This window comes from Rutilus rutilus, assembly GCF_951802725.1.
Source record: "Rutilus rutilus genome assembly, chromosome: 15".
Taxonomy (NCBI): Eukaryota; Metazoa; Chordata; class Actinopteri; order Cypriniformes; family Leuciscidae; genus Rutilus; species Rutilus rutilus.
In genome coordinates, this window is record NC_140220.1 from 31,296,609 (window position 1) to 31,311,505 (window position 14,897).

Sequence of the window (14,897 nt, forward strand, 5' to 3'; positions counted from 1 at the left end):
TATGTCAGCTGAATGGGCGGAACGCTTTTCAGAGAAGAAGGAAAGGTAAAAAAGGTTGTTGTTTTTTTTGCACAATTCACACACAGCGGTAGCCTAATTCAGGAAAAAAAATATCCGAATGCTCCACGTGAAACCTCGTTCTTCCGATCTTTTACCATTGTGTCAATTCTCAATTGATTTAGATTAATAAGCGCGAGGGAGTGAGAGAGAGCAAGACAGTTTGAAGACGCGCGCGCGACCGGGCCTCTCTCTCTGCTCGTTCTTTCAGTAATATGCGATTTTCCTCAGACATACGTTTTTCTCCCACACAAAAACTGAATTTTATTCCAAATATGTAAAATTCCGCGTTGACACTAGATTCCGCGTTAATTTGCCAATTCCGCGATTGCGGAAATTATAGGGCCCTAAAATAGTTCGTGTGTGGGCACTGTAGTTTTTTTTTTATGAGGCTACAGACTAGCTACTGAAGATTTAGGCCTAAATGACTGATCTCCCGGTAATATAGTGTCCTACTCTGCCCCTCCTCATGATGATGTATTTGCAGCTGTTTCTATAGAAAAATGCTGTGTCACTCGCACGAGTGCGCCCAAATATTTTTTCACGTTCGTACGCCGAAATATTTACTCGCATGTGCGAGTGAAATGGGCGCACTGTAGAGCCCTGATACAGATCATTGTCTTCTACAAGAATAAGTTTGTGAACCCTTTGAAAATAACTGGATTTAAAATGACTTTCTCCACCATGCACTTTGAATAATTACTTAATGTATTCAGTCAAAAATGTGAAAAGTACAGTTATATGTGCATTAGTCAGATTATATTCACTTAGCCTTTAATAGTGAGTTAAATTATAAAACCACATTTCATGAATAATCCGTGCAGAAATCCAGGTATTTACAAAGAGTTCACAAATTCTCCATTCTATCCACTTTTCCTCCTCTGTGTTTGCCTGCAAGATCCGAGTGTTTGTTTCACCCAACAACCCAATGGCCTTGAAGAGAACGGCTCATAAAAACTAGCCAGCGTATGTTATGAGCTGTATATGCGTGTAGGAAATGGTGTGTTTGCTGTTGCTCTCCAACCATCATTTAATTTCCCAAATGTTCTGTGTCACATTAACTAAGAAACAGCTCTGCTGGTAAACATCAAGGCGGTTGAGCAAGTATACTGGATGTGTGTTTAATGAATTTCTCTCACCCTCTGAAATTAGCTCTTCCATTCATACATATATTTATTTATATATACACATGTAAACAGGGAAACCAGACAATCTCACAATCTGAGTGGGTTTGTTTGTGTGCATGTGCTTGTGTATTTGCAAATGTCAGAGTTTGGCGTTCCACTGATGAGAAACTCCATCAGTCAGGTCCAAAGACCCACCAATTTGCTGTCCACTGAGAAACCAGGAAGCAACAAAGCTCTCAAGATCAATGAGCATGGCGGCAACAGGAAGAGGAGGGGCCAGAGCTGCCCAATGACAGCCAGGCCTCAGGGAGCAGCAACTGACGCAAACCAGGAAGCCACCTGATGTGACTGGGGTCAGATAAACGCAGCAGCAGTGGCCGCGGAAGAACAGGTGCTTCCTCCGAGCTCGCTCCCTTCTTCGGCCATGTCAGACTAGGCTTTTCCCAGCCTGTGTGTGTGTGTTTGAGCGGAGCTGTTAAAGGAACAGCATCCTCGGGCAGGGCGAGACGAAGGACAGTGCACGCACACAGGCCAGGAAACGCCGCACAACCCCGGCTGTTTTTGTTTTTGTTCACCCATTCTGTTTCTATATACATCGTGTAAACACACATTTACTTTCAGAAAAAGAAAAACTTGGTCAGAAGTCCTCTTCAAGGCCCAAAGCTCATCTGCTCTTAATATAGACACTTTTCAAGAGCCCTGCAGCCATGAACCTTAGTTTTTTATTTGCTCAATGAAGCACCCAGGTTAGGACCATGCCTACAGTATACACACACATATATATATATTTATATCTATGAATGTTCAGCATCATTACTCCAGTCTTCAGTGTCTCCATCAGAAATCATTATAATATGCTGATTTGGTGCTCAAGTAGCATTTCTTATTATCATTGTTGAAAAAAGTTTTTTGTGTGGAAACTAAAAAAATTCAGGATTCTTTGATAAATAGAAAGTTCAAAAGAACAGCATTTCTTTGAAATATAAATTTTTTTTGTTACCCGTCCATTTTGATCAATTTACCCCAAACTACATACCACACATATACTGTATATTAGATAGATAGACGAGGGCAGGAAAAGCTCAGTGTGGTGTCCATACGTGCTGAATACATCGCGGAATAAAACAATAGGATGATGAGAGGGAGGATTTGAGGGGGGCTATCTGAGTCATCGCAAGGGGAGGCACGTATGCAGCCTCTCCATGGCCTTATGCACACATTTGGAACTCGTTAAACTCCTGACCTGAGAACAGCTCTACAACTGAAGACAGACCACCACAGCTGAATCTACCCTCACAGATCAGACGTTTTCCTGAGCTCAGATGCAAGTGAACAGAAATACCTCATACCGTTGATTGGATCCGCAGACCCCTCCAGCCCCCACTCTTAATCATTACTAGAATACCACAAGCATTCTTACAGATGTGTTTTACCAGCAAAAAGGTAAAACACTATTAAAAGAGAGTGAAGGTTATTACCTTGACACCTAATCCTTGACTAAAAAAAGAGATTTCTATAAAAGTTACCAATAAAATAAGTATTTAAAAAAATAAAGTAAAGAAATTTATGTTTCATTATGGAAGAAATTATATATTTTTATATGTGTATGGTCACACTTTAGATTAGGGTCCAATTGTCTCTATTAATTAACTACAACTTTTGCCTCAATAAACTCCTAATTACTGCTTTGATTGATAGATATTGAAGTTTAGGTATTGGGTAGGATTAAGGGATGTAAAATATGGTCATGTAGAATAAGGCATTAATATGTGCTTTAAACAATAAACAGTCAGTATCTTAGTATTATGCTTGCTAATAAGCCTCACTAGTTAATAGTGAGAATTGGACCATGAAATAGGTAAAGAGAAATCACATGCACAGTGAAAGTTGCATCTCTGGAAACTTCCCAGGTGACAATATATATTATTGTAGCTGAACATTGAAAAGGCTGCCCTCAGGAAGAGCCAGCCATTTTTCATGATAAGGATTTTTCATTGTTTTTGCAACAAGACAGCTTGAGTGAAAAAAAAAATCCAGCAGCCCACCGGTTTAGTTGTTTCACGGTGATATAATGCCCGTTCACTCTTTGTTGTGTGGGTGTCAGTTGGCGGCTGTTGAGGGGGGGGCATGAGTAGTGTTGCCCCTTTGTTTGTTTTCAATGGCTCATAAACAGTCTGCATAAACCGATAGAAAAAGGCCCGCTTCCCTTTTGCTCTCTGTGCGGCTGATTCCTCGTTCACACTCCTCGGGCCCTTCGACTATGGGATTGTTTTGAGCTGTCCAGCGAGGAAGGAAGCCAGTGTGAGAAAGTGGCTGTTTTTTTGGAGTGGACAGGATTTGGCCTCATCGCGCGCGGTTCCTCTTTTCGCCGGCTGAAACAATGCAGTGGCGTCACACCCCTCAACTGGTGCTCGGCGTTTCACATGGAAAAATGTTCCCAGAATTCCGCTCCCAGGCTCAGAGGTAAGGCTGGGAATGGAGGGAGGGAATAGAGAGCAGAGGAAATAGAGAGTGAGAGAGGGATAGGAACGGAGAAAAAGTGAGAGACCTGTATTGACCAGCGGTCACATGTCGCTGTGAGTCTACATATCCATGGTAACGCTCCTCTCAGTCTGAGCCTGTGGGAAAGGTGCTTGACTTCCAGGAAGGTGGTACACGGAGCAGCGATTAAACACACCTCATCATCTTTGAGGACCTCCAGTGGCTCCTACGCCTTGCTAAATACATAGTCCCTTCTTCCCTCATCGAAAAAACAACAAAATGAATGTCCCCCCCCTCCCATGTGCCATTGCCATGCAAATATAATTTCTAATAGGGGGAAATAAAGTAGGACTGGGCATGGCTGAGCATGCCTGGAACCGCTTAATGAGAAGCAAATGAGGCTGAGTTCGACCTTGAGCTGACATCTCCGCCAGAACTGCACACCACAGCCAAGCCTCTCTGTATTTGCACCAGTATGGCAAGGAACTGGAAAATAATAAAATCATACCGCCATCTGCCCAGGATCCATCCTAATACTGCTGCAGATTGATAAGCATCCAGTCCAAATATTGGATTTGTGAAAACTGATCAAAATTAGAAGACAGTTTATCTGTCCTATAAGGCTGATCAAATGGAAATGGAACTGAATGTTTCCAACATTGAAGAATCATGTGCCACTAAACACTGGAGTAATGGCTGATGAAAATTCAGCTTTGCATCATATAAATAAATTATATTTCTGAGTAAATTAAAATAGAAATTCATTATTTTAAATTGAATTACTATTTTTGATCAAAATAAATGCAGGCTTGATGAGAAGATAACATTAAAACATAAAAAAAATAGTAATGTTTCCAAACTTTTGACCGGTACTGTGTGTATTCATATAAATATATTCAAATTTAATTTAGACGGACGGACGGACGGATGGACAGACGGATGGACGGACGGATGGATGGATGGCACAATAGTCCCTTTTCTAGAATCACACAGCAACAGATGCTGGGAAAGACAGGAGCTTATGAGAGTAAATACATCAGCGCTGAAATGTGTGAAACACAGAATAGGACCCGTGCCAGCTTGCCTGTCGTTAATGCACCCCCAAACACACCCCTTTGTATGTTCACACGGGCAGCCAAAAGCACCATGTGTTTTCTGTGTTCACGAGTGCTCTCACGTGTGGGGGTTATGGAGGTGTTATCATACTGCATTGCTAAAATTTGGTGATGGTGATGCAGGGGGAATCTGTCCTCTGTGGGCCTGCGATTGTTACCATTCCTCTCACTGTTATTTGAAGGCAAGGTTCCCTGTAGCACCACACCTTGAGGCTAAAGAACAGACAGCAGTAATGTGGTAGGCAGCAGGCGATGAGGGTGAGAAACACGGAAGATCACAGCCAGCGCTCTGCACAATAAAGGAGAGACCTCGTGTGAGGGCTCAAAATAATCATCACGCAGATGTTCCTGTACGCAACCTCCTGTGTTAGTAACAGGACCTAATGGTCAAATTGTAAGGATGTGAAGCTTCTCAAAAACAGAACACGCAGGAAGCGGCACTAGGAGATGGAGGAGGGGGAAAGAAGGTGGAATAAGGCAGTAAAGGAAGCTGACTCAACGTTGCATGGAAACAAGGTACGAGAGGTTTTATGCTCTTCTGATTAAAAAAATACAACTTTATTATTATTATTATTCATATTATCTGACATCAAATAAGAGCTGGCCCAAATGTACACAGACTACAAACGTCATAGTGATACCAGGCACAGGTGTTGATTGAAGTTGCCAAGGTTCACTGAAACTTAATTTGTAAAACTAGATAATGAAAACATTCAGATAACCGGAAAATGAATCAATGATTTCACAACTTTTGTGAAGACCATAAACATACATTGGACAAGGTAAAGATCAAGTTAAGTTGCAAAATGAGGACACACAGCTGGCAGATATATATATATTGTGTGTGTGTGTGTGTGTGTGTGTGTGTGTGTGTGTGTGTGTGTGTGTGTGTGTGCCTTCCCATGAAATTATTCGTGCCTTGTGCAATATTTTCAGGGATTCTGACACGCATTCCAAAAGCAAAAGTGACAAGAGCCCTTAAAAAAGTATGATTAAATGCCATGGCCTGTTGTATTTTATGGCTCCAGGGGGCTCAATTGATGTGGTGATTGATTTGAATCATAACTGGTTATGATTAAACAATTTTTTTCATAACTATTAAATTGTGAGCCAACAAAAATAAAACACAACAATTAAATTATATATAGCATATTTTGCCAATTCATCAAACACAAAAAAATAAACCTGTGCATACAGGCTCATGGCCTGCGCTCTAGTACTGTTATTTTCAACCGGTGAGACGGGAGGAAAAATAATAAGTCAATGTTTTGCGTTTCCCCGAGAAACGCGCTCAATTGCAAAATGTTTGCGTTCCATCGCAAAAAAAACGTTTGCATCCGCTCGTGAAACTTTTGTGTGCTTTGCGAGTGAACGCAAAGTTTCTCGGGGGAACGCAAACATTATGCAAGCGAACGCAAAGTTTCTTGGGGGGAACGCAAAACATTTGCGAGAGAACGCAAAAGCATTGACAAATAATCCCCCCCCCCCCCCCCCCCCGCAACTAAAAATTGCCTCTGTTCGTATTGCAAATAATAAAATCCAACTAAATATATAGGCTAATTGTGCATTGTTAGGATAGCAAAAATAAATAGGCTTATCGATGTATCAACACTTATCAACTTTAAAAAGTAGAGGAAAACATTTTCCATATTAATATTTTGTTGTTGACGTCAAAGGCCAAGAGTTCTCTGCAGTATTTTTGGCACAAACTCTTTCATTAGATAGATGCCAACATGGAAAGTTTGCAGTAAAATTTTGTACTGTGCTCACTCAATATCTAATGTACAGTTTGTGCTGTGAAGAAAAACCAATTGAGAACCACTCTTCTGGAACATACGGTGTCAAACCTTTTATATGTGTTAAAATCAGGAAAAGCATCAGACAGTGACCCCTATGAGTGGTTACCTTGAATACAGCTATAGACAATAAGGTGATGTCAAAGATGATCCCTGAGCCAGGAAGGCCACAGTAAACAGGATGTTTCTCACCAGCAAAGCTGCATCCCATATTCAGACCAAATCACAAGCGCGTAAACATTCCAAAAGCGAAGCTTTCGAATTTAAATATTTAAATAGCACGTTGTACACAGACGATGCTGAGAGTAATTGTCATCAGCGGATCCATTGTTTTGATAAAATTTGAGTCCGGTTTAGATCATGCGCATACAGTATAATTGTTTGCTCGATCATTCATTGCGAAACCTCCCAGACTCACTGTAAACAGTCAAATCAGCTGTGTCCAAACACAATGAGTAAGATCTTGGTGGTTTCTCAAGATATTCAACATTTTGTTAGTCCACGCATGTTCTACAGCCTTATATGTAATGCAAACCACATCAAGACACGTTGCATTTAAAACGGCCTGTGACCAAATCGCTTACACCAAGTCAGTGCCTACATACGTACCCACGTTCATCACACCGCCGCACAGTCAGTGCAGACAAACACAATGACACACACAGCTGTCTGGAGGCTGCAGATAAGAGAGGCAAGCTGTGAGGAGATGGGAATGTGAAGGGAACGGTAGGGGGAAGGGGTTGAAGAGGGAGGGCCTGAAGGATGAGAACCATCAGCTGTGAAAAGGCCAGACAGGTCCTCGCAGCATTGTGAACTTCTGTTAAGGGATGACTCTCACACGAAACTATTGTGGCCAATTAAATAGCACCTTCATAAAAGCGCTAATGACTAAGATAGAATGACTCTTTCCTATTGTTTCCACTTCGGTGAGTTGTATATCCTGCTGCAGGCCCTGCAATCCGACTGTAATTTGTGCAATAGATAGATTATTGAGATATACCATGGCCGGCAACAATAGTGCTGATAAACGAAATAATTCCCAGGCAATCCTTGAACGCAGGGACTGGCAAAAACATCGGAGGGTCAGTATAGACGGAACACCCCTTTCATTTCCCTAACGAGGCCACAATAGGGAAAGAGGCAAGGCCTTCTCAGCATTGTGTTCCCTTTGCAGTTCTCTGGGACATTGCAACCCTAATATGTACACACAGGATGTGGGACGAGTGACAAAAAAGGTAGAGCCCAAAGAGCAGGTCAGGTGATTTAGGAAATTCACTAAGAAGGAATCACACCGTGGATGGCGCCCATTTAAGCATGTGTTTATTTGCTTTGTTTTAGCACTTGATTATGCAAAGCAGATTACGGCGTACCTGATCTTGCAAGTCAACTACATTCAAAATGTTATCAGTTCATGCCTTAAGCAAACCTATGACCCTGGCATTGCTAGCTACTGTTTGAGCTGGATCAATACACAAAGTTTGGGGTCAGTAAGAGGTTTTAAAAAAGAAGTACTTTTATTTAGCAAGGACCCATTAAATTGATACAAAGTGACAGTGAAGACATTTATAATGTTACAGAAAATGTCTATTTCAAATAAATGTTCATAAATATCTGCAATATCATGGTTTCCACAAAAATATTAAGCAGCAGTTTTCAACATTGACAGTAATAAGAAATGTTTCTTGAGCAGTAAATCAGCATATTAGAATGATTTCTGAAGGACCATGAGACACTGAAGACTATAAGGACTGCTTACAATCCAACCTTGTTGGGTTTGGAGATTTTCGTTGATATTCTGAACACAAACGGAGATCTTTTTAATGAAATCTGCAGCTGTCTGTCCCTCCATTGACAGCCTACGACACTACCACTTTCAAGCCCCAGAAAGATAGTAAAGACATAATAAAAGTAATCCATGTGAATCCAAATAAAGTGGTAAACTGTTTTTTTTTTTTTTTGTGCAAACAAAGCACTCACGTCACTTCATAAAACTGAGGTTAAACCACTGGAGTCACGTGGATTACTTTTTAATGATGTCTGTACCTTTCTGGGGCAGTTGCAGTGGTAGTTGCTTAGGCTGTCAATGGAGGGACAGAAAGCTCTTAGATTTCATTAAAAAGATCTTCATTTGTGTTCCGAAGATGACCGAAAGCCTTACGGGTTTGGAACGACATGAGGTTGAGCAATTAATGACTTTCCATTTTTGGGTGAACTAACCCTTTGACCATTCTTACTGCATTTTTTAATCAAATAGCCTTGGTGAGCACGAGAGATTTCTTTGAAACACAAAAAAAATGTTTTACCGATCCTAAACTTTTGAATGGTAGTGCATGTAAGACGAAATACATAATGAGTCTAATTTATCTAGGAAGCGTATCTGTACTGAAAAGATTGATTTCATTTTAACATTAATGCCTAAATTGTTATACTGTATTGTGAGTATCTAGTGAATAAGATGCAGGTTGTTGCACTAAAATAACATGCTCAGAAGTGCCACACAATAGTGGTCTGGTCAAGAACATCTTAAAGCATGACTCTGTGTTCACAAGAACAATGCGTTTAACCCAGTGGAGTTATCACATTTAGCTACACTGCACCCTGAATGAATTTTAGTCAGACAGACCCATAGCGGCTGACAAGAACTCAGAGACACAGATATGAAAACATTCAGAAGCGACTCAAAAACATAGATAATCAGCTAGATACTGCGTTAAATGTATAACCTGTACATACATGCAGTGTGTGTGACTCGAGGAACATACACAATTGTGATTTCCTGTGGGTACATTCAACCCCCCCAAGTCCTGGGCCACCATTTCCCTCACTACTTCCTCTCATCCTCTAATATTTCCTCCCCCCTCCCTCTGATGCATATGAATTATATAAATACTACACGTTGAGCAGGTACCTAAAAAATCTCTTTTCAATAGTCCTAATATGACTCATAACTTTATGAAGTCATCATTAACTGCTTTTGTCTCCAAATGGAGAAGTTCCGGTTAGAACAGGATGTTTCCTGTTCCTTTAATGCCATTACACCTTACGCACAGCAAACCAGAATCGAAAATACTCCACCAGTCTGTAGAAGCAAGGTCCTGTGGAGTATTTTTAAAAAGTGTTGATTTTGAATGAGCCTGTGCAATCTATTAGTCAATAAAAAAAATGTCAATAGTTCAATATGGCAAAATGAGTTTATTAGCTTATAGAAAACCACAATTTAATTATGGACTTTTAAATGTATTGCATGTTCATGTGATTTGTTCATACTACCAATTACATGCACGGACCAAACCTAAAACAAAAAACATGTGCGAGGAATTTAGAAGACTGTTCTGATTAAACCTGTGAAATATGTATGACAGCTATCTTAAAAAAAAATCAGGACAAATTTACAGTGATTTTTATAACAAGAGCAAAATGTTTAAATGGCCAGAGATTTTTATTTTTCATGAATTTTTAAATCATTTTGAAAGGCATAGAAGATCACACTAAGAAAACCTGCTGTACTGCTGATTTATTGTCCAAGAGAAGATGGGAATTTATGGTCCGGTTAATAAAATATTATTCCGCTTCAACACCCAACCAGTCTTTAAACTCAAAAGACCCATGTGCTGGTTGTTTGTACCTCTCCATGAAATGCAACCCATATAAATATTTACAACCTAAACATTAATCAAGGTGCCCCTATCTCTGGTTGTGCTTCCAGACAAACAGCTGACTAAAGCGAAGATCGGTTATCGTTGCAGACACAGAACCATGTCTGGAAATGAAATGAAACATTTTCCCTGCTCTGACAATGTAACAGACTGTATCTCGGTGGCCTTTCAGATAAGAATGGAGTGTGCCGTTTCTGCCGTCAAGTGCAGATGCACGGCACTTGGGAGATTTATAGTGAATGATAGTCTGGGTTTGTGTTTATCTGCTTGTTTTACGTGTTAACGCTTCCCCAGGAGATTTGGAGCCTCTGGAATTGCTTGGTGGGAGTGGGGGGTATGGATTGTTCAAAAATGTCCTCCGGGCCTGCTTTCTTTTTCATTCAAATGTGGGTCATGACATAAAAATCTCATCCAGGGAATCCAAAAATAATATAAATAAAGTAAGATTAATGGTCTTTTACAGCTAGAAAAATTCGATATCCTTACTTAACATGCGTGAGTTTTCAAGTGTGGTTTGGCTGAATTATTTTTCATGTCGTGTTCCAGCTGAACCTGAGGGAAGGCTGCACACTCTGGATGGAGAAAACTGACGGAGGTTGTTGTTTCTCTGTAAACACAGAGGGCTGGTTTGCGGCTTGGGCTGTTGGTGAAGCAGCGCTGCTTTGTTTTTATATCAACAGCAAGCTTTTGGTGATGATGCTGTCTCTAAACAACGACACCGCTGGCATATGGTGTGATGGTCTCAGTTAAGTCATATACATATCTCTCCTCTTCTACAACTGTTAGTGTTACCCAATGACCCTGAACCGAAATAACACCGACCTTGGAAAAGTATTTGCCGAGAGTCGTGGCATCCCTTAAGGACTCGAAAGGTTTGAACTCCACGTTTCAATCTCTGTCAAACACTTTCAAGTGAATTTGGTTTGTTAAAAGGTTTCAGGAGCAGGAAATGGTGCCTAAAAGAATAAAACTACTTCGGTCAGTGTAAACTTTGGTGTTACACCTCATGTAAACTTGATTCAGGACACTGCACTGGTTTGGCAAACGTTTCTTGTTTTGAAGAACTTCTAGATATTTGGCACTCAAAAAGTTAATTCTGTACTGCAAAGCAGTGACTATTTGGGCCTAAAAGGCTATGAATTTAGTCGCTCTTTTAGTGAGAAACGGAAGCAAAATTTTGACGCAAAATAACTCTACTTTATGCGCTGTTTGCCTCGGGCTATACACTTGTATGCACTTTGAGCACTTTTCCAAAGTAAATGATACTTTTAATGAGTTATAGTTAGATAGGACATGTGTCACTCAGGAACTACTCTTAAGTGCAAGAACAGTCAGTCTTCTTTGATCAGCCATGGATTAAGTGCCCTGCCTTAGGGAAGATGATGTCAGACTCTTCATACTTTCCTGGAATGAGTTGTCAGCTCAGATCCTTATCCATGAATAGAAAGTTTAAAGTGTTATGTACACGTTTATTGTCAGTTAAAAGAAATGATATTCATAAAGTGAAATGCAGCAGAGAATATCACTGTTCGTGGACTGAATGTCTGTGCTGATCTACGTCATTGTGGGAAATTATACATGCAGAGGTCATGACCCCTTCCCAAGGTCACCACCACAAGTGGTTGTCAGTGACCTGTGTCTGCATCCACACTTCCACACTGGAAGCAAAGATAACAGTTTTGTTTCTTACCCTTTTCTTGACATCTCTTGCATTGTCTTTTAAACATTGAATATCTGATTTTGCATGTTCAAATGTTTGAGGTCAATGCTATTTGATTTTTTTTTTTTTAAGAAAGTACTTTTATTCAGCAAGGATGCATTAAATTGATCAAAGGTGTCAGTAAAGACTTTTATAATGTTACAAAAGATTTCAGTTTTAACTAAATGCTGTTCTTTGAACTTTGTATCACGGTTTTTACAAAAATATTAAACAGCACAACTGTTTTCAACATTGATAATAAGAAATGTTTGTTAATTACCCAAATCAGCATATTATAATGATTTCTGAAGGATCATGTGACACTGAAGACTGGAGTAATGACTGCAGAGAATTCAGCTTTGCTGAATACATTACATTTTAAATATATTCAAAAAGAAAACAATAGAAAGTAAAAAAAATATATATATATATATAAAGTTATTTTAAAACTGTAATAATGTGTCACAATATTACTCTTTTTATTGTGTTTTGATCAAATAAATGCAGCCTTGGTGAGCATACGAAAAACATTAATAAATCTTACTGACCCCTAACGTTTTATTGGGAGTGTAAAAGAGAAAAAAAAAACTAATATTGCATAAATATGTATAGGGTCCAAAAGTCTGAGAACACCAATAAATAAATAAAAAATCATTTTACATCATTACTTCAAACTTTGTTTATTCCAGGTTTATCTTACATTTTGAATCTCAGGTTTTGTTAGTGCGGTCAGACTTTTGGATCATGATGATGTGCATGTTTAAAATCATAATCACTGAGCAAACTTCTTTTTGGGACCTACTGCACTATAAGAGCATTATGAGAGAAACAGGCATGCTGCCATTTACTACTGTTTTTATAAATCAGCTTGATGCCTGTATTTCAGATGCTCACCTATTAGCAGAGACATCCTCAGGATATTCAATATTGATAAACGCATGCAATCAGGAAAACTAATATGGAACGAGTCATATCACCTGGAAGCACCACCATCTCCAACAGACAACCCATTTTAGTCTGCTTATTTAGTCTGCTTAACACAGAGTAATTTTAGCATGACACAGTCTGATTAAAACTGTAGGAGTTTAAATCCATCTGCGTGTGTTTTCTGGGCTGTCTGAACAGGTCTCGCTGTTTAACACACTAACTATCAGCAGCTGTTTCTGAGAAAGCGGCACTCGTGGAAGCGCTGACACTCTCCCCTCGTTTCTTTAATGGCCGTATCCCCCCACACCCTACACACTCCCCCTCACTATTAAATATCTGTGTGTGTGTGTGTGTCTCTGCTTCACACACGTGCACGCGCGCGCACACACACACATACGCTTCCTAGCAATCAGAGGCTGAGAATAGGAAGAAGGGAGAGGAAGCGTCCGTGCATTCACAGTCTGGGAACAAGGGGTGAAGGGGGGAGACGGAAAAAAAGCGGAACCTGGAATTTACAGAGGAAAAAACAACAGCCTTCCAAAAATACCCCTGACCCATCCCAAAGCAGATAAACAGAAATATTATTCCTTTGTTGCTCCGGCCATCATCGTTTTCTGTTGCCCCTTCCTCGCTGGTCAGGAAGCTCAGTGTAACTGCTCATTAGGAGCCTCATCATCAGCCTCCTCTTTCATGACGGTCACAACAGCTGACAGACAAGCGTGCTTTCCTGTTAAAACCATCCCATTAATCCCATTTCCATTGCGAGCAGGGATAGTTCACCTGAAAATGAAAAATCTGTCATCATTTATTCACTCTCATGTCATTCTAAACCTTAAAGCACACAGATATATTTAGAAAAATGTTTTCGTGCACACAATGAAAGTCAATGGGGACCAAAAACAACAATATTGGAACCCAATGATTTTCATTGTATGGACAATATAATTATACTGTATATAATGTTTTTGTGTGTGTGTGTGTGTGTGTGTGTGTTTATTTATATATAATATACATTTATTTATTTCTTTTATTATTTATATTTTGTTCTGCAGAAGAAAGCCATGCAGGTTTGGGACGACATGAGGGTGAGTAAATGATGACAGAATTCAATTCAGTGCAGTTCAAGTTTATTTGTATAGGGGTGAATTCAGGTTTCCCCTAAAAGTGCCCCAATCACCCTGAATTCACCCTAGCGCTTTTCACAATACACATTGTTTAAAAGCAGCTTCACGGAAAATGCATGTGAAGGAAGTATTCTGTCATCAGACCGAGTGCGCCAAAGCAATGTCCATATGGCGGTAATATACAGCTATAAGTTATGTGGTTGGTTAGTAAACATCATGTATTCAGTTAAGCAGACACAATGCAATGTGTTAAACAATGTGAACAGAATTATTAAAACATAAGGATAATATTTGACAGTTGTGTATGATCCATTTTAGGTGAATTATCCCTATAAGATTCTCGTCTGACGTGATTAAACTCATACACTCTTGGTATTGATGAAGTCATAAGTTAGTAATTGTTGGATGTCTACTGTCTTCCGTGAAACCAGAGCAGATGCATCAGTGGCTTCTCAAATGAACTGCACACTTTACCCAACACTTTACAACCGTGACAGGCTGTGACATAACCCTTGCTATGAGTAATTGTGTGTCAGCACTTTAAGGTCACTTCCTCTGACCCCAGCTTCCTAAGTGATTCAATTTTCTCCTCAATAGTCTGGTTCTGAGCATTCTCGGAGAGACAATATCATTCGAATGGACCTATAATAGTGATAAATCTACTCGGGGTTCAAATTTGATTTACAATATGTGTACCAAATAACAAATGATAAGCAACATTATATAATCTCACACTGGATGATGACATGGCTGGGTGGACAGCATCTATTCTATCAACTATTTATTAATGTCAAACACGAACAAACATCTACACTACTCAAATAACCTGCTCTGTGTCTGCTAGTCCACATCAAGCTTGTTCTTCAAATGCAAAAACCAAAGAAGATTGCTTTGTCCATTAACACAATCCTTGAA